This window comes from Oryctolagus cuniculus, chromosome 12 (assembly GCF_051225735.1).
Source record: "Oryctolagus cuniculus isolate XC-2025 breed Fujian yellow rabbit chromosome 12, ASM5122573v1, whole genome shotgun sequence".
NCBI lineage: Eukaryota > Metazoa > Chordata > Mammalia > Lagomorpha > Leporidae > Oryctolagus > Oryctolagus cuniculus.
In genome coordinates this window covers 17,182,521-17,202,423 of record NC_142878.1, presented here as the reverse complement: position 1 = coordinate 17,202,423, position 19,903 = coordinate 17,182,521, and the positions used below count along the sequence as shown (strand labels likewise).

Here is a 19,903-nt window from a genome sequence, read left to right as displayed (position 1 = left end):
GTAGTGGCCATTTTGGGGGGTGAACCAATGGAAGGAAGACCTTTCTCTCTGTCTCTCTCTCTAACTCTATCTGTTAAATAAGTTTTTTTTAAAAAAGAGACTAGGCCGGCGCTGTGGCTCACTAGGTTAATCCTCCGCCTGCAGCGCGGCACCCCGGGTTCTAGTCCCGGTCGGGGCGCCGGATTCTGTCCTGGTTGCTCCTCTTCCAGTCCAGCTCTGTGCTGTGGCCCGGGGAGTGCAGTGGAGGATGGCCCAAGTGCTTGGGCCCTGCACCCGCATGGGAGACCAGGAGAAGCACCTGGCTCTTGGCTTCGGATTGGTGCAGCGCACCAGCCATAGCAGCCATTTGGGGGGTGAACCAACAGAAGGAAGACCTTTCTCTCTGTCTCTCTCACTGTCTAACTCTGCCTGTCAAAAAAAAAAAAAGGCTAATAAAACTGTTGCCATTTTCATCGAATTTTATTTTTGTTTTTGAAAATAATTTTTCAGAGTAGTACTTATGTTAATGAATAATGGGTTTTTATTTTTAAATGTATTAAAGTTGTTTTGTTTTAATTTACCATGTGATAACAATTGACAGAAATAACCCAGATAAGAATTACTGAGGATACCAGGAGCTTTTTTTTTTTTTTTTAAAGATTGATTGATTTGAAAGGCAGAGTTACAGAAAGGCAGAGGAGAGAGAGAGGTCTTCCATCCACTGGTTCACTCCCAAATGGCTGCAATGGCTGTAGCTGTGCTGATCTGAAACCAGGAGCCAGGAGCTTCTTCCGGGTCTCCCATGCAGGTGCAGGGGCCCAAGGACTTGGGCCATCTTCTTCTGCTTTCCCAGGCCACAGCAGAGAGCTCGATCCTTTTTTTTTTTTTTTTTTTTTTTGACAGGCAGAGTGGACAGTGAGAGAGAGAGAGAGAGAGAGAAAGGTCTTCCTTTTGCCGTTGGTTCACCCTCCAATGGCCGCCGCGGCCGGTGCACCGCGCTGATCCGAAGCCAGGAGCCAGGTGCTTTTCCTGATCTCTCATGTGGGTGCAGGACAGCAGAGAGCTGGCCTGGAAGAGGGGCAACCGGGACAAAATCCGGCGCCCCGACTGGGACTAGAACCTGGTGTGCCGGCGCCGCAAGGCGGAGGATTAGCCTAGTGAGTCAGGGCGCCGGCTAGAGAGCTGGATCCTAAGTGGAGCAGCGGGTTTTGTACCGGCACACATATGGGATGCTAGCACTGCAGACGGCAGCTTTACCTGCTATGCCACAGCGCCGGCCCCAAGACAACTTTCAGAAGTACAAAAGGGTCCTGAGTAAAACTGCTGCTCCACAGAAGGGACACACAAAGCCACAGCAGGGGTGAGGGCCTGCAGCACTGAGTGTCGGAATAACTAGGCCTCTGCCATGCCACCCGCATATCTGTCTTTTGGCGCTGTTAGAAGCAATTGCCATATGGGCGCCGGTTCTGGTCCTGGCTTCTCCTCTTCCGATCCAGCTCTCTGCTATGGCCTGGGAAAGCACTAGAAGATGGTCCAAGTCTTTGGGCCCCTGCACCTACGTGGAGACCCGGAGGAGGCTCCTGGCTCCTGGCTTTGGCCCATTGCGGTCATCTGGGGAGTGAACCAGCGGATGGAAGAGCTCTCTCTCTGTCTCTACCTCGCTCTGTAACTCTTTCAAATAAATAAATCTTAAAAAAAAAAAAAAAAAGCAAACTCAGAGACAAACTTCTGAGGTTTTTTTTTTTTTTCTTTCTGTTTTTAGCTTTGAGAATACTGGAGTATTGTTTCCTTCCTTCCCTTATACCACTGTTTGCACTGGAAAAGAGGGGGCAAGAAGGGGTTTTGATTTTCATAATATCAGTTTCTTCATTTTGCCCAAGAGGACCCCCTGGAACAGTTACATGTTGACATCAGTTTATACTCTGATTCAGTGTGTTGGGCCTCAAGCTAGAGTCACTTTGGCAGACCAACCTTTGTGCCCCAGAACCTACTAATGGTAAGCGGGGAGGAAAGACAAACCCACCTGTGCTCAGAGTGGAGCTCGTGTCACACCACCAGATTCCTGAACAATGTGGCAGTTTCCGCCTGCCCTGAACTGTGGCTTGGTGAGGTTTGATCATCGCAATTGCTTTTCTAATTTTTCTAATGATAAAAGCAGTGGAAGTGCACTTAACAGTGTGTATGAAACTGCAGCCAGCTTAGAGTTGCAAGAGCTGATGGTGCCAACCAAACCCTGTGTTTACCCTCTGAATCTGTTTTCTGGTTTTCTCCCCATGGTCCCCATGGAGATTGCCTCCCCTCCCATCTTTGTTCACGGCCCATGTGGCCCCTTCCTGGCTCCATGGTTTGCTTTGCTGTTTATCTCCTCTGAGGCCAACCCAAGCTCCATGAGCACAGGTTCGTTTGTGTGTGTCCCAGCCCTGGAACCAGGCCAGTGTGGGCTGCCCGCGACGTGGAGGAGTGAAATGGGAGTGGGCTGTCCCTTGCTCTGGGGTTTGATCCTGGAACCTCAGAAGTGGCTGTGGCTGGGCCCATCTGGCAGGCCCACTTCCGGAAGCCGCCTTGACATCCACAAACCACCGGCTGTACCTGCCTAAGGGGCTGTTTGAGTGACAGGATGGCAGCGGCCCCTGACCAGTGAGTTCACCCAGACATAGTACTGCCTGGTGGTTTTCATTTTCATCAGCAAGGAGTGCTGCCCAGGCTTGTGGGCACCACTGGCTGCCAGTCTTCTCAGTGTCCACCCTCCAGTGTTAACTAGAATCTGGGAATACTGGAGAGAGCTGTCTGCATCTTTGTGCTGTCAGCTGTCCTGACTTGCCCCAGACAACCCCCTTTCTGGGAGAGCAGGGAGAAGTGTGAGGTGCCACATTCCTTTTTGAAATGTCCAAGTTCATTGTGAAATCCCCTTTGAGTAGCTCTGAATTAAGTTAGTGGAGCGGATGGGCTGCCTGAGCCCCAGGGCGTCTTGACCTCAGCAATTCGCTGGACCCCGGTTCCATGTGCTGTCCACACACAGGCCGCGCCTCACACATGACACGGAGCAGAGGGGCCAGCCTCCCACACCACGCCCTCCACACAGCAATGGAGCCTCCTTACACGCCATTCAAACGAGCAATGAGGCTGCCTCCCACTCCACGCCATCCACACGGGCCTGCCTCCCACACCATGCCGTGCATATGGCCCCGCCTTCCACACCTCGCCGTTCACAAGGCCCCACCTTGCACATCACCCTGTCCACACCACGCTGTCCACAGGGACCCAGCTCCCACACCACCCCATCCACACGGGACCCACCTCTCACACCACGCTGTCCATGTGACCTCACCTCTTACTCCACGCCGTCCACACGGCCTCGCCTCGCACACCATGCAGTTCGCAAGGCCCCGCCTCCCACACCTCGCCGTCCACACGGGCCCGCCTCCCACACCTCGCCGTCCACACGGGCCCGCCTCCCACACCTTGCCGTTCACACGGACCCGCCTCCCACACCTCGCCGTCCACAGGGGCCCGCCTCCCATTCCACGCCGTCCACACGGCCCGCCTCACACACCTCGCCATCCTCACGGGCCCGCCTCACACACCGCCATCTACAGGGGCCAGCCCCGCGGCCGGTTAGATTAAGGCAGTGGAGCCGCCCAGGCAGCACGTGAGTGTGAGATTCCTCGGGGTTTCAATCCGCCCCGCGCGGCTTGGGGTCTTGTGATGCTTCCAGTCCTGCTCTGGGCGTCAACCTAAGCCTGATTAATCACTGGCTTGTGCAGGGGAAAGGCACCCTGGCAAGGATCTCCGCCGGGGCGGCTCTGTCACAGGATGCGGCGTCAGGTGGTTCCGGCGCGAAGGAGGGCAAGGGTCCGGGGCTGCGCGGGCGCTGTGTGGGCTCCGGTGCTGCGACAGCCGTGCGGCGGGCCGACCACCAAGGGTCCCGGGCGCCGCAGGTCCACCCCGGCCCGCCGGAGCGGGGGTCAGGAGAGCGCCGAGGGCCAGCGGCCTGGGGGAGTCACCGGGCCACCCCGGCGCGCGCGCGCGCGCTCTCCCTGTCTACGGTGCGCGAGGCTGCGGTCCAGGCGCGCGGGCTGGTCCCAGGGACCACAGGCGGGCCCTCGGCTCTGGCCCTTTGCGGAGCCGGGCCCCAAAGCCCTTTGCTGCGAATGGCTGGGTTCCGCTGTGGGCGCCAAGCGCTGTAAGCTCTGCCACCAGGGTCAGAGCTGTCCACAGCCTTCTGTGTTCCCTCTTGCTGGCTGGCCACCGTGGCCACAGGTATTTGGCACAGTCCCTAGGAAACTTCCCTCATGTGGCACCGCTGTGGCCCCAAGCTGGTTGTGTGCTCCAGTGCCGGGGTCCCCTCTTCTCACGCCTGCCGCAGTTGAGCTCCTTGGAGTGACAATGGTACCCCGGGAAGTGACACCTTGGTCTCAGTGCAGGTGCTCAGAAACCTGTGGCTGACACGCAGGTCCTAGCAGAGGTGCGCGTGCAGGTGCAGATGTGGGATGTGGAGATGGCCCCTTCTCAATCACCAGCAGGGTGGAGGGGTGTGTGGGGCACCACATGGTGCAGGGAGTTGGGGCACCACATGGTGCAGGGAGTTGGGGCAGGTGGGCAGGGCAGCGGGAGGACACTGGGCCTTGAGAGGAGCCAGCAAGGTCCCGAAGGCTGGACTGGGACCCTGCCAGACACCAGGAGGTGTGGGCCCCAGGTCACTGCCTTGCGGTCCCAACAGGCCAGGTCTGCTTGCAGCCATCTGGCCAGTGAGTCCAAGCTGATCCGAGGTCCCAGAAATTGCCCAGACTGTACTCATTCACCATGTCTCCTTTTTAAAAAACATTATTTTTCTGAGGGGAGGCAAGGGAAGGGAAGGAGAGGTCTCCTGTCTGTTGGTTCACTCCCCAAATGCCTGCAACTGCAAGTGCTGATCCAGCGTGAAGCCAGGAGGCGGGAACTCAGTCCAGGCCCCAGGTGTTCCAAGTGCGTGGCAAGGGCCCAAGTACTTGAGCCCTCCCTTGCTGCCTCCCAGGATGCACACTAGCAGAAAGCTGGAATTGGGTGAGGAGCTGGGACTGGAGACCACACCCCGAGATATGGGATGTGGGTGTACCAAGCAGCATCTTAAACACTGCGCCAAAACCTGTGCCTATTTGCCTTTTTATAGGCGGAGGATTCCATGCAGTCTGGCAGCCAGCTTCACAGGTCCCAGGGTTTCATCCTACATGAGGTTCTGACGACTATCCCCAGCAGAGGAAGACTGAGAGGTGATGGTCATGTCTCCAAGAGGGCCTCCACCATCTGCTGCCCAGCCCACTTCTTAGGGGCTCTGAACCAGAAATATAAACACACAGACACACAGACCAACCACCGGACAGCCAGTGTGGGAAGGAAAGGAACCCACTAGGGTCCTGGGCAAAGGTGACCATCACTGCCCTTGTCCCCAGCCTCTGGTTCCCAGTCATCTAGCACTAGTTCCACCCTTCTCCCTGTATGTGCCACAACTGGCCCCAGGAAGGCCTTGGGGGAACTTTTCTGTATCGTGTGAGGAGACAACGCATGGGCATTAGGTTGCTTAGCTGAGAGCAGCTGCTTTGAGCACTCCTGTGAGAAGTTCCTGTGTGGGGCTCCCCTGGGAGGTCATCAGCTCTCAGGACTCCTTGGCCTGTCCCCTCCCCTGTAGAACCTTCAGCTTTGCACCCTCTAGGACTTGAGCTGGCCCTAGGGGGATGTTTATGAGTCTTGACTCCTGGGTCTTCCCTGGAACTGCCTCCTACCTCTCTATACCCTTCCTTCCTCTCTACACACATGGAATATTCGAGTTGCTAATGAACAATAACAAAAAGATGTTATTGAATAGAGCACTTTCAAATTTGCAGCAAAATTGATCAGAAGACACAGAGATTTCCTATGTACATCCACCCCCCAGTTACACACCTCCCTGACTACACACATCCCTGCCAGACTGGTACACGTGCAGCCGATGAGCCCACAATGACAAATCACCACCACCCAGGGTCCACAAGGTTCACTTTTGGTATTGCACAATCTATGGGTCTGTATAAAATGTGTAGTGACATCTATCTATCACTATAGAATCATACAAAATAGTTCCACTGTTCCAAAAGTCCCTTCCTGCCTTCGCACTGTCCCAGCTATTGTGGGGCACAGATGAGCCATTCCCCTGTACCTTTCTGAATTCCAGACCTGCAGAATCTAGGAGCGTGATCAAATACTTGCCAGTCTGGTCACTAAACTTAGAGTATCCTTGTTACACAGCTATAAAACAAGGGAAACCATGAGAGTTGGCATTTGATGTTGCCTGTTTCTCAGGAAAACTCTCAGTTTACTCTTTAACCTGGGCCCAGAGGCAGAGGGTAGCATCCCTGTCTCCTGCCCAGCACTCTTCTCCCTTATCTCTGGGAATCAGGGTGAGGCTGGGCTGAGCAGGCAAAGTGTGTGGCCCCAGGGACCCTTGGGGTGAAGGCTTCCTAAAGGGAAGTTGCAGCCACAAAGTGGGGGCTGGGCAGCTGGGATGGGAATCTCTTTCTTTGTCCTGGCTTGCTGTGGTCAGGCAGGCAGCTCTTCCCCGGGGAGTCTGCTCAGGCCTGCCCATCTCTGAGACCCTCTTACCCTTCCTGGACCCCTCTTCCTCTGAGTCACACCTGTCTGTTGAGGATGAGAGGCCAGGGGCACCCTCACTGGATCACCTACAAACACACAAAATAGGCACTCACATTGTCACAAACACCCACCACTCATATGACTCAAACAAAATCTATCGCAGATATATGCCAGTGTTTGTGCACTCCACGCTCCGTACTTCAAAAAAGCCACAGCTGACCTCTGGGTCTGATTCCAGTGATGCTACTGCTGGCTAATAAGTGTTAGGGAGGCTTTATTTGGAAGTTTCCCCTGAGAATTTCCTGATCTTCCAAGAAAGGTGTAAATCTGTGGTCAGATCTTGTTTTGGAGCCAAATCTTCCCAGCTCAGGAGAAGCCACATCTTTCCTGGACTGACTCCAGTCACTTCTGATCACAGAAGTGCCCCTCAAGGCACTCAGATCGTTCAAGTTATGCTACTGAAGACTTCTGACGATGCTGTTGCCGTTCAGTGCTCATGCGCAGTTGCCTGCAAGGGAAACCCCATATAGATGTGGCTTCAACCACCAAGCAGACTGACTGATGGCAACTAAGAATCCTAGAGACAACGGAAGGGAGGGGTGGGGACTTTGTCTCAGCAACTGAGTCCTGCCCCACAGTGCCCTCCCCAGGGTCCCAACTCTTGGGTTTGGGACATGCTGGTCTGCTCACTTGAGCCTGTTCCTGGCAGACAAGTGGGGTTTCCTCCATAATTAAGGCCATGCCGGGCCCAGGCCTGGACTCCAAACATTTAGCAGCTATACACAGAGCATGCTTGGCCATGTCTGCCCTGCTGGTGCTTTGCGGTCCTTCTGTTGACAGACCCACCTGCACACCCAGGCTCTCCTCTGGTGCATGCCGTCTGCTCAGGCTGCTTCCACATGGCCCTTTTGCCACCATCTGCCCTGTGAAAGTCTCTCAAGGTGTTGGAAGAGGATGAGTGAGGACAAGCTGACATCTCGGGTGGGAGCTGGTGCTTCGTGGTTGCAGGCTCCTTGTGCCCCTCTTGCCCTACAAGGAGGGGGTCACCGGATGTGCTTGTGAGCTGTGGCCACACCTGATGCGCATGGCAGTCTGAGAGAGACTGAGATGGCAAATGCAGTGCTGGATGTAATCTCAGAGGTTGGATCCATGGCCGGGGACTGTGGTGTCCCTGTGCCCCCGGTGCTGCAGGTACCCTTGGTCCCCGATTGCTGGGCAGACCTGGGCCACTTTGGGTAGGATGTGTCATGTTGCTCTGTAATGTGCTTGTTACAAGGACGTGGCTTCCAAATACCTGGTGGCAGTTGCTCCCTGAATAAGCGAGTGTCCTGGGGAGATTTATGGAGGCATCTCTGATAAGGACACTGTTTGGGGTTCTGCTGTTACACTGTGGACAGAGCCAAGAGCTTCTACTGCTTGCAATCCCTGAGCAGTGCCTGTGTGATTTACGTGTCTGTGTGTAGCTCCTATGTCTCTGTGTGTGCCTATTTCTATTTCTGTGTGTGTTTGTGCACAGTGTGTAGTTCGCGTCTGTGTATGTGGTGTCTGCTTGTAGTCTGTGTGTGTCCGTTTGTGTTCCTTGTGTGTAGCTTATGTGTTTCTGTGTGTCTGTATGTTGTGTGTAATTCGTGTCTCTGTGTGTGGTGTCGGCTTGTGGTATGTGTGTGCTTCTGTGTGTTTGTGTGTGTACAGCTGGTAGGGCTCTGTGTAGGGGTGTGTGCATGTACGAGAGAACTTTCCACCAGCTTAACCTTGGCTACTGTCCTGGGAGAAGCGGGAGGGTAGTAAAATAAAGACCTCTGATCAAGTTTACCCACTCTGGTGCAGAACTCCGAAAATGCAGAATATTCAGCCAGTTTAGATTTCCCCAGTTCTTGTTCTTACGGAAAAATCCTGTTCCACGTCCTTGGCCACCTCCGGTAGAACCTGCTAGCGGTGCCGAGTCGGGGCCAGCCCGCAGGAAGCGCTGAGGCGCACTGGCCTTTTGCTAGAGCCAGTTTTCTGCAGCCGGCCTCCCCCACGCCCCGGTGGTTCGCCAGCAGCTCTCGGGGAGGGCAAGCCCCCGCCCCGCCCCCGCCCCACCCCGCCCCAATCCTGCCGGTCCACGCCAGGCGGCTAAGGGCACTTAGCCCGGGGTGACGCCTGTGGGCGTGGCCAGGCAGGTGGGAGGAGGGCGCCGCCAGCCCGCCTCGCCCCTCAGGGCTGGAAGCCCAGGCAAGGGTTCTGCCCCTGGCTCGTGCTCCATTCAGCGTTGAGAGCTGTCGGTTGGGACCGCAAACTTCACTCACGGAGAAAGAGCAACGAATCTCCAGGTAAAATGAAAAGTGTTTTGCGAGTCGGGAGGGAGGCGGTGATGAGCCAGCCTCTTCGGGTGGCTTCTGGGGAGCAGGCGGGGTTTTGAACAAGCCTGGGTCCGGCCGCTGCTGTATGAAGCAAAGCAAGCCCCTCCCGGGAAAATGTGCGAATCCTGTGAGACCGCGAAGCAGGGAGGTAGGGACGGGATGAGGAGGGGAACGTGGAAGCGGTCAGACGGTGAACCTTCTTCTTGAACTCGAGGACTGTGTGAGCGGCAGTCAGGCGTTCCTTTGGAATGGAATGCACTGGAGTGAAAACATTAAATCCTTCAAAGCGGCTTTCCTTTACCCTGGTCACACACAGAGAAACAAATGGGCTTTCATGCAGCCAGCTCTTTCCCAAGGCATGGGTGTGAAGCACAGGTGTCCACATGTGTGGCCACTGTGCATGTGTGTACAGAGCCAGGCCAAGGCCAGGGGCTCAGGACAAGTGCCTGGTCTTCCCATGCACCAGGAGAACTGGACCCCTGGGGCTGGCGCCTTCTCGCTTGTGAGCTGCCAGGTGAGTCTAGCATGCAGTGCACTCTGGGAAGCACTGACAGACCCGTGCGACAGTTCTACAGTGCGTGGATCTAGGGTGATTCTGGGAGAAAGGAAACAGGAGGCTGCGTGTGGTTGTGGGCAACTGCCGTCTCCCTCAGCCACCTAGGAAGTGCCACTTGCTGGGTGGCTTAAGCTGTGCAGACAGGCGTGGAGTCTGCTTGCCAGGGCTGCAGAGCCTGGGAGCTTGAATGCATCTGGTGACACTAACTTTCACAGAAGAGCTAATGTGGCTTCCACCTGAAAACAGAGGTGAGGGCCCGGTGGGATGTGAAGGATTGTGCAGAAACTGCCTGTTACTACAAATTTCATTATAAACACTCGAGTGCAGTTGTTCCCATAAGGTATAAAGTGGAAGCGGTTTAGGAGCTGACATTCCTAAATTTTTACTACATTGATGGAAAGCAAAGCCCAGTGCTGTCTTTGTTCTTGGAAAAGGCCACGGCCCCCACGGAGTTAGCTGAAGTCTAAGAACATTGGGAATTGGGGGAGAGGGAGGTCCTGGCTGGCCCTGAAGACCCTGGGTCTCCATTTCTTTTTCTTCTTTTATTTTTTTAAAATTTTAAAATGATTTTATTTATTTATTTGAGAGGTAGAGTGACAGAGAGAGGGAGAGACAGAAAGGTCTTCCATATGCTGCTTCACTCCCTAAATGGCTGCAACGGCCAGAGCTGGGATGATCCAAATCCAGGAGCCAGGGACTTCTGGGTTTCCCATGCCGGTGCAGGGGCTCAAGCGCTTGGGCCATCTTCTACTGCTTTCCAAGGCCATGGCCCAGAGCTGAATTGGAAATGGAGCAGCTGGGACAGGAACCAGCACCCATATGGGATGCTGGTGATGCAGGTGGAGGCTTAGCCCACTATGGCACAGTGCTGGCCCTTCTTTTATTTTTGTTTTTAAAGATTTATTTATTTGAGCAAGTTGAGGGTGTAGGGTGGGGTAAGACATCTTCCATTTGCTGGTTTACTCTCAAATGGCTGAAGCCAGGAGCCAGGAACTCCATCCTGGTTTCCCACATGGGTTGCAGGGTCCCAAGTACTTGGACCATCTTCTGCTGCCTTCCCAAATGCATTATCAGGAAGCTGGATTGGAAGCAGAGGAGCCAGGACTCAAACTGGCACTCCAGTATGGAATGTGGACATCACAAGTGGCAGCTTAACCCACTGTGTCACAACGTTGGCCCCCTGGGTCTCCATTTCTATGCTGAATTGGCAGGTGGCAGGGGAAGGGTTTTAAGCTGGAGGACCTGTGTCAGATGTGTGCTTTGGCAAGAGAGCCCCTGCTCAGGGAGGGGTGGCTGCCTGGCCAGGTGATCTGCAGGGCGAGGGTGAGTACGGAGTGGGGGCAGTCCTTGCTGGTGATGAGTGTACGGTGGGTGCATGGTGGGATCAGTCCCAGGGGAATGAGGGAAAGGCCAAGAATGGTTTTAGGACTCTGGGGCCATTTGAGCACCTCTGAGTCCAACGAGACAAGAGGTTACCTGTGCACAGGTGAGGAGGTGTCCTCTTGGGAAGGGGAGAGAAGGATCTTTTAGTGTCAGGAGAGGAAGGTGGCCTGTGACAGAGATGAGATAATCCAAAAGGTGGGTGGAAAACCTAGAAGCTGGAGGCGGAGGGGGCTGCTGGGGCAGGAGACCATGCCCTGTGTATTCAACACACTCATATTGGAAAGAAAAGGAGACCTATCCGCCACAGACCGGATCTCCTTTCCTCCTTCCGCAGACTGGTTGCACCACAGCGCCTGCCGGTGGTTATGTTTTCCCCAGCTTTGATTTCGGATTTTGTCATTGCTGCCAACTGTCCTGCTTAGCAGGGCTCGCGGCTTCAGCCGGCTTGGCCCATACCATGGCCCATGAGCCGGGTACATGGGCGGCAACAGCGGCTCCTGCGAAGCGCTCTGTGGGGCCCGATTCCGCGGGGCTGTCTGGTCAGTCGTCCAGTCGGTGCGAGTCAGCGTGCAGGACTGCGGTCTCAGCCTGGCCACCTGGCTGCAGATGGACCACAGGGAGGAGGCGCATTCCGTGGGGCAGCCGGGAGCAAGAACTTAGCTGCAAGTTTCCTTGCTGGACTGCAGGATGAGAGAAGGAAAGCCGATAGCACGGCCACAGCGCAGCGAGCAAAAGGGCCCAAAAGTCGGGCATCAGAGACCAGTTCTGTGCGTGGGGGATCACGGCTGGCGCTTGGCGGAGAGGCACGGCTCGGTCCCCAGGGCGGAGGAGCAACCCGGCGGGCTGCGCTCCTGGCTGCGCGCTGGTGGGCGCGGCTACTGCCTCCAGGTCCAGGGCGCTGTGCCGGGGCTGCTCCCTGAGCCAAGCCCCCTACCGGGTGACCTCCGGAGGCCCGGAGGGGCCGCCAGCAGCTCCTTCTGGGAGCGAGGGAGGCTTACTCTTCCAAACAAGAACAAGAAAGGGATTAAAAGCCACGCTGTTTGGTTGAATGACCTGGAAGCTTTAAATCAAGTTCACAAGTTACAGCATCCATCTGGAGAACGAAGCGGTTAGATCCATGACCCGCGTCCTGGACTGCAGTGCGCCGAGAGTACGTCCCGTGCTGTGCTGCCCTGGGAGGGACACATCTATTTCTGAACTAGAGAGAGTGCTTCAGAAGCAGCGGACACAGCCGCAACCCTGCGGACGTCACCCACCTATGGAGACAGCCCTGGCAGACTCCACCCACCCACGGAGACAGCCACGCCCCTCTGGGCACAGCCAATGGAGACACAGCCTCCAGTTCTGCACCCCAGGGGGGAAGCTTTGGGACTGATCAGTGCTGTACGTGGAGAGCAACATTCCACAACTGGGGTGTTTTCTTAGGACTTTAGACGTTTGTCTCCAGGGGGAGAGGACTGCAGAGGGATTTCCAACAACAAAGTTTTCATTTTTATGTCAAATGATTTAAAGAACTTGAAGCAAAGTGTTCTTAAGATGTATGAAGGACGGCCGGTGCCGCGGCTCACTAGGCTAATCCTCCGCCTTGCGGCGCCGGCACACCGGGTTCTAGTCCCGGTTGGGGCGCCGGATTCTGTCCCGGTTGCCCCTCTTCCAGGCCAGCTCTCTGCTGTGGCCAGGGAGTGCAGTGGAGGATGGCCCAGGTGCTTGGGCCCTGCACCCCATGGGAGACCAGGATAAGTACCTGGCTCCTGGCTTCGGATCAGCGCGGTGCGCTGGCTGCAGCGCGCTGGCCGCGGCGGCCATTGGAGGGTAAACCAACGGCAAAGGAAGACCTTTCTCTCTCTCTCTCTCTCACTGTCCACTCTGCCTCTCCAAAAAAAAAAAGTATGAAGGAACTATTTCCACATGATGTGTGCTGTTGCTACTGTAAAACCAACACGCTGGCGCTGTATTCCATGATTCAGTCTGTGTTTTTGGCATTTGTGTGCGGGGGTGGGGCTGGAAGGCTCCAAATCCCCAGGGCAGTAGGACATCGGGGCAAACATGTGGGGCACCAGGGGGAAGATCGTATTGGTGAGGTCTTGCTGGACCGGAGGCATGGAGGACAGGATCTCAGAACCCTTCACCTGTCTCCTGCTTCTCGTTCTTCATGCACCCCTGTTCATTGGCACTGAACCTGTGTTCTGGTATCCAAAGATACCAGGAAACCCCACCGTGCCCAGAAAACCCCAGGCAAGTCTCTGGATGTGCAGGCAAGTCTCTGGATGTGTCAGAGCTGTCAGGACAAGCTGGGGCACCTAGGCCCTAGGGAAGATGTGAGATGTCTAATCCCTGGGAAGGACTTGGGTGTCCAGGCCTGGCTTAAGCATCTGGGAGCACACTTCTCAGGGATCCTTGACCCCCCCTTTCCATACCTGATTGTTGCTCCCTTGGGTCAGAGTAGCCACCCTGGTGCTGGACCAAGTGGGAAAAGGGCCCAGTCAGAATCTCTCTGCTCCCCCGCAGGGGCAGTGTCAGGGCCATGCTCAGTATCCTGGTGCACTGTGCCTTGGCCTCTGGCTACCCTCGCACCCAGGCTGTCCCCCAAAGCCCCTCCAATGCACCCCGGGCGAGTCTGTGGAAGGAGCATCTGGGTTGACTAGATGGCCTGGTACAGGGTTTCTGAACACCAGTCACACACCCAGACCAGGCGATGGCTGTGCATCAGTGGGTGTCAGGAAAGATAGAGTGACAGCAGGAGCCACAGGAGGTGAGGCACTGCTACAAGGCTGGTGGGGAAGAAAGCAGAGCTGGAACAGGGTGGGTAGCGGAGCGGCTAACATGGATGACTTAGCGTCTCATGGGAAGATGAGAAGATCTCACTGAGTCTGAACCATCTATTGCTTTCTTAAAAAAAAAAAAAAAACCCTCCATCTATTTTTTTTTCTAAAATTTGTCAACTACTTGGCTATTTTGATGTGAGTCGCCTTGCTCAAAAGGAGGGACATGGGTACAATTGGGCAGCAGCAGGGAGAGGTGGTGTGGGGGCTGCTACACTGTCTTAGTACTTTGCCTCAATGGGGGCAAAGCCAGGCTGAGACTGTGGGTCCAAAGGAAGCACAGCCATGGACTGGGATGATGGGTGTCTTTCAGTTTTGGATAGAGGGGCTATGAACATTCATGTATATATTTTCATGTGGATGGAAGTTTCATCAATGTCCTAGAGTGCAATTGCTGGGTTGTTTGTTAGTTGCAATTTTAGTTTGTAAGAAACTATTAAACTGCTTTCCAGAGTGACTGTTCCATTTTGCATTCCCATCTGCCATGTGTGACTGATCCAGTCTGTCTGCATCCTTGCCAGCATTTTGTGCTGTCTTTGTTTTTAATCAGTCATTGTCATAGGTGCTCAATGATTTCTTATTGTCATTTTCATTTTTGTGTTCCTAATGGTTTGTGATGTCAAACATCTTCACATGTACTTATTTACCATCTATATATGCTCTTCAGTGAAGTAACTCCTCTTTGCTCATTTTATGACAGTTTCTCTCTCCCTCTTTATCTCTTCCCCTCCCCCTTCTTGCCTTTTTCTCTTTTCATTTCCTCTTTCCCTCCCTCCTCCCTCCCTTCCTTCCTGTTGACTTTTTTCTAAGTAGATGATCTTTTTTAAAATGATTTTTTAAAAATATTATTTATTTATTTATTTATTTGAGAAGTAGGATTAAAGACAGAAAGAAAGGTCTTCCTTCTGCTGGTTCACTCCCCAAGTAGCCACAATGGCCGGAGCTGGGCTGATCTGAAGCCAGGAGCCAGGAGCTTCCTCCAGATCTCCCACGCAGGTGCAGGGGCCCAAACACCTGGGTCATCTGCTGCTTCTTTCCCAAGCCATTAGCAGGGAGCTGGATTGGAAGAAGAGAAGCCAGTACTTGAACCGGCACCCATATGGGGTGCCGGCACTATAGCAGAGACTTAGACTACTATGCCAGAGCTCTGGCCCCCCTATTGACTTTTAAGAGTTCTTAATCTATTTGGAATATTTGTCCCTTGCTAGATATGTGATTGGCAAATATTTTCTCCCAACCTGTAAACTGTCTTCCCAACAAGATCTTTCGCAAAGCAAAAACTTAATTTTGGTGAAGTATACTTAGTAAATTTTCCTATGGATTGTGCTTTGAGTGTAAGTTTAAGACTCTGTAAAACCTGGGTCCTGAAATTTTTTTCCTATGTTTACTTTTTTAAGGTTTTATAGTTTTATGTCTAGGTCTGTGATCCATTTTGATCTGTTGTATAAGATGGTGGTTTTGTTTTTTATTCTTTGGCTATGAATGTCTGGTTCCTCCAGTGTCATCTGTTGAACAGATTATCTTTCTTGTCTTCATTGCTTTTGTACTTTTGTCAAAATCTACTGGGCATATGGGGGGGGGTGCTGTTTGTGAGCCTTTTATTCTGTTTCATTGATCTATACCATCATAAATTTATTTAATATAGTTTCTATACCAGTATTCATTTTTAGGCCCATCGTAAGTTGTGTAAAATCTGCTTGTATTCTGTCACCTGGGACCTAGTTAAAATTTCTCCATGTGTGGTTGTTTGTGACATAGAGTCTGCTGTTCTTCATCCCCAAACCCAGTTCTCTTTAAACTAGCGAATCCACACCCCCTCGGGAAAGCCTAAGGGATAACATGTTTCTTAATAAAGGTGCAGTCCCACAGGCATTTTCCCCTTGTTGGTTGAGTTCCCTGATGCTTTGGGACTTCTTGTCAGTCTCTTGTTGGTGCCCTGAATGCTTGTGGGATACATTTCTTGTGTTTTCATACATTTTGGTTTCACTTTCTTAGTGTGTGTCACCTGACCGCCACACCCAATCCTAATTCTCCCTTTTGTCAGGACTGTCCTAGTGAGTGGCTCGCTTGGTTTATGGTCACTCTCACACAAGTGAGAGACCTCACCCACTGCCGGAGTAAGTCTTGCCGTTGGTGGACTGGTTCATCCCATTTTATTCTTTTCTCAAATTGTTTTGATTATTCTAGGTCTTTTGCTTTTCCATGTACATTTTAGAATAGTCTTGTTTGTATCTGTAAAAATCTTGCTGGAATATTGAGAGCAACTGCATTATGTCTATATTTCAAGTTGGGAAGAACTGATATCTTTTACGTATTTATTTTTTGAGATCACATCTTTTATTTTAAAGAGTTATTTATTTATTTTAAAATCAGAGTTACACAGAAAGAGGAGAGGCAGAGAGAGAGAGAGAGAGAGAGAGAGACGCGGGTGCAGTGGCCCAAGGACTTGGGCCATCCTCCACTGCCTTTCCAGGCCACAGCAGAGAGGTGGGTTGGAAGTGGAGCAGCTGGGCCTTGAACCAGTGCCCATATGGGATGTCGGCATTTCAGGCCAGGGTGTTAACCCGCTGTGCCACAGCGCCAGCCCCAAAATAACATATCTTTAATTTACATTGTAGTTAGAAGAATTGATATCTTTACTGAATATTCTAATCTGTGAGTACAATGTTTCTCTCTATTTATTCAGATATTCTTTGATGTCTTTCATCAATGTTGTTAGCTTTCAGTATATGTGTCATGTACATGTTTTATTAGATGTTCACCCAAATATTTAATTATTTTGGGGAAACTGTAAGCTGAATTGTATTTAAAACTTTTATGTTGATGTGTTCATTGCTCGTATATAGAAACATAAAATTTTAAATATTTATCTTATACCCTGTGACCTTTCTGAACTCACATATTCGTTCTTTTTTTTCTCTTTAGAATCCTTGGATTGTTTTGTGTAGAAAATAATACCATCTGCAAATTGGAACAGCTTTATTATTTCCTTTCTGACCTATGTGCCTTTATTTCTTTTTATTACAGTGACTAGAACTTTTTGTACTATGCTGAGTAGGAGTGGTGAGAGGAGTACATCCTTGCCTTGTTCCTGATCTTAGGAGGAAACCTTAAAATTTCTCAGCATTACATATGATCTTGGCTGTAGGGTTTTTGAAGATGTTCTTTATTAAGTTGAGGAAATTCCACTCTATTCTATTTTTCTGAGAGTTTCCAAAAAAAATCAAGCATGAGTGTTGAATTTTGTCAGATGCTTTTTGTGCTTGAACTGTGTGACTGTGAGATTTTTCTTGTTTAAGCTGTTAATTAATATGATATGTTACACTGATGTTTATAGCAGCTTTGCTGAGATTAGCATGCCATAAAATTTGTCCATTTAAAGTGCGCACATCAGTGGTTTTATTTTGGTCATTGAGTTATGAGATCATCACCACAATCAGTATTAGAAATTTTGAAATACTCAATGAAACCCCATACACTTTAGCAGTCATTCCTCATTTCTTTCCAAAGCTGACCCTTACCCAACCCCAAGGCAACAGCTAATCTACTTTCTGTCTCTATAGATTTGCTTGTTCTAAAGCTTTCATATATAAATTGAGTCAGGAAATACATAGCCTAGTGTGACTGGCTTCTTTCACTTAGTATGTTTTTGAAGTTCATTCTTGTTGTAGTATGTATCTGCACCATTCGCTCTTATTGTTGAATAAAATTACATTGGGTATTCAACATTTTATTTACCCATTAATAATGGACATTTGAGTTGTTTCTACTATTGAGGTGTTACAAAAATCCTTCTATTAATATATGCATATGTTTTTGTATGGATATTTGTCTTAGTATTTCTTGGGTATTCACTTAGAAGTGAAATTACTAGGGTGTATGGTAACTATTTTAACATTGCTTGATTTGTAACTACTGAACCAGACTGGTATCCCTGGAAAAAGCCCTGCTTGATCTTAATGTATAATTCTTTCTGTATAAAGCCACTTCAAAAAATTCATGGGAAATGGATTTAAAAGATGAGTTGGTTTTGGTCCAAACATTTTTTGAAATACATGCATAAGAGGAGTCTTCAAAAAGTTCATGAAAATACATATTATTAAAAAACTATGCATGGATTTCAAAAAGTTTTTGCACCAAAATAGACTTATCTTTTAATTCAATTTTCTTAAGTTTTTGAAGTACCTTCTGCATATTCCTGAATTTTTTTTGTCACTGTAGTGTCAACAATTTTTGCATCCCATTCATGTGAGATATTGACTTGTAGCTTTTTTATCCTGTACTGTTTTTGTCTAATTTTGGTGTTAGGGTAATGGATTTATAAGATTAATTGGGAAGTATAGACTTCATTTTCTGATTACTGGAAGAGATTGAATAGAATCTATGTTAATTATTCTTTAAATGTTTGGTAGAATTCTCCAGTGAAACATCTGGGCCTGGAGGTTTATTTTTAAAAAATAAAAAAATTCAATTTAATTAAGTTATAGGGGTATTCAAATTATTTTACAGTGGGTGAGTTGTACTAGTTTTTGTGTTTTAAGGAATTGGTCCCTTTTTTTTAATGGCGAGGAAGGAAAAAGAGAATAAGAGAGAGGAGAGAAGAGATAGAGAGGAGAGAAGAGAGAGAGAGGAGAGAGGAGCCAAGAGAGAGGAGAGAGAGCAGAGAGAAGAGAGAAGAGAGAAAGGAGAGGAGCTAGCGAGGAGAAAAGAGAGAGAACCAGAGATGAACGAGAGAGCAGAGAGAGAGCCATGTGTTCAGGAACAGGTCCTTTAAAAACTTTGCCAGAGGGCAGTCAGGGAAGTAGGAGCAGCAAATCCCATTAGGATGGGTGTGGAGTTTGACACTGGTGGTTGGGCCATGTGGCCACCTGGCTTCCAGCAACGGCGATGGGGGAGAGGTGGCTAGGGCTTAGGATGGTGTCAGGGTGTAGATAAAACTGAGCCATTTTCCTAACATTCCCCCCTTTTGTTTTTTATAAAGCAGGAGTTGTATGGGATTAAATTAGTCCCCAAAGTCCAGGACGGGTAGAAGGATGAAGATATATCTTTAGAGCTACTTCCTGCTAACAAGGGGCGATGAGGTACTCTTCACTGGCATGGGGTGATGTCTCAAGCCACTGTCTCCCGGGTGGGGAGCCGAGTGTATCCCTGTAGCTGCATTTGGTTGACCGCCTGGTTGCTGAAGGCCTTGGTTCGTTTCATTATCACCTGCTGTAAACACTTATATAGACACTGTAGTATAAAAGACAGGGTGAGAATAGCAACCAATAGCAACCACTCCTAAGAGTGGTATTAACCAGGTAATGAGAGGACTTCATAAAGGAGAGGAAATGAGGGGGAGACTCTGGACCCTTGTGAGGGCTGTTTGATGGACATGGTTTAAAGATGATTCCAACCAAGACCAGGAGAAGGGCCACTCAAGTGCAAAGTTATTTGTAATATATCCCTATTATCCTTTTGATATCTTCAGGGTCTGTAGTGATATTCCTTGCATCATTTCTGATGCTCATAAGTTGTATTCTCTTTGTTTTCTTTGTCAGTATTGCTAGAGGTTTGTCAATTTTATTGGTATTTTCAAAGAACCAGTTCTTTGTTTCTCAATTTTTCCATTTCATTGATTTTTACTCTTATTTTATTACCTCTGTTTACTTTTTATTTTGCTCTTCTTTTTCTAAATTCTTGAGATGGATGCTGAGATTATTGTTTTGAGACTTTTCCTCCTTTATAAAATGAACACTTAGTGCTGTAAATGCTCCCCACATAACTGCTTTAGCAGTGCTCTTCAAATTTTGATGTGTTGTATTTCCATTTCCATTCAATGTGATTTTTGATGTCCTCTGAGATTTCCCCTTTGACTCCTAGATTATTTAGAAAGTGTTTTTAATTTCCTTGGGTCTTTCTGTTATTGATTTCTAATAGTATTCCATTGTGTTTACATAACATATTCTGTATGACTTATTTGTCTAGTTGTTTTATAAATTACTGAGAGAAAAATATTTACATTTTCAACTATAAAACTATAAATGTCTCTTTTTCCTTTTATTTTCATTAGTTTTTGCATCATGTATTTTGAAGCTCTGTTTGGTACATACACATTTAGAATTTCTATGTCTTTTTGGTAGATTGACCCTTTTCTCATTATATAGTCTCTCTCTCTTTTTCACTGATCTACTTTGCTCTGACTTCTGCTATACCTTATATCAATATAACCCCTT

At 50.0% G+C, this 19,903-nt stretch overlaps 1 protein-coding gene and 1 long non-coding RNA gene across 2 annotated transcripts in view; one reads left to right on the top strand and one right to left on the bottom strand.

The window, feature by feature from the left end:
- Window positions 1–6,841: 6,841 nt before the first annotated feature.
- Window positions 6,842–8,560, bottom strand: LOC149122956 (uncharacterized). The gene is made up of 2 exons (XR_016218505.1): window positions 7,432–8,560; window positions 6,842–7,093 (listed from the first exon to the last, which is right to left on the bottom strand). It is a non-coding gene; the product is annotated as an uncharacterized LOC149122956 (long non-coding RNA).
- Window positions 8,561–8,712: 152 nt separating this feature from the next.
- OCA2 (OCA2 melanosomal transmembrane protein) overlaps window positions 8,713–19,903 on the top strand; it is a 369,302-nt gene continuing 358,111 nt past the window's right edge. The window contains exon 1 of the mRNA XM_008269748.5: window positions 8,713–8,897. The gene's annotated coding sequence lies outside the window, so the exon portion shown is untranslated. The remainder of the gene's footprint in view (window positions 8,898–19,903) is intronic.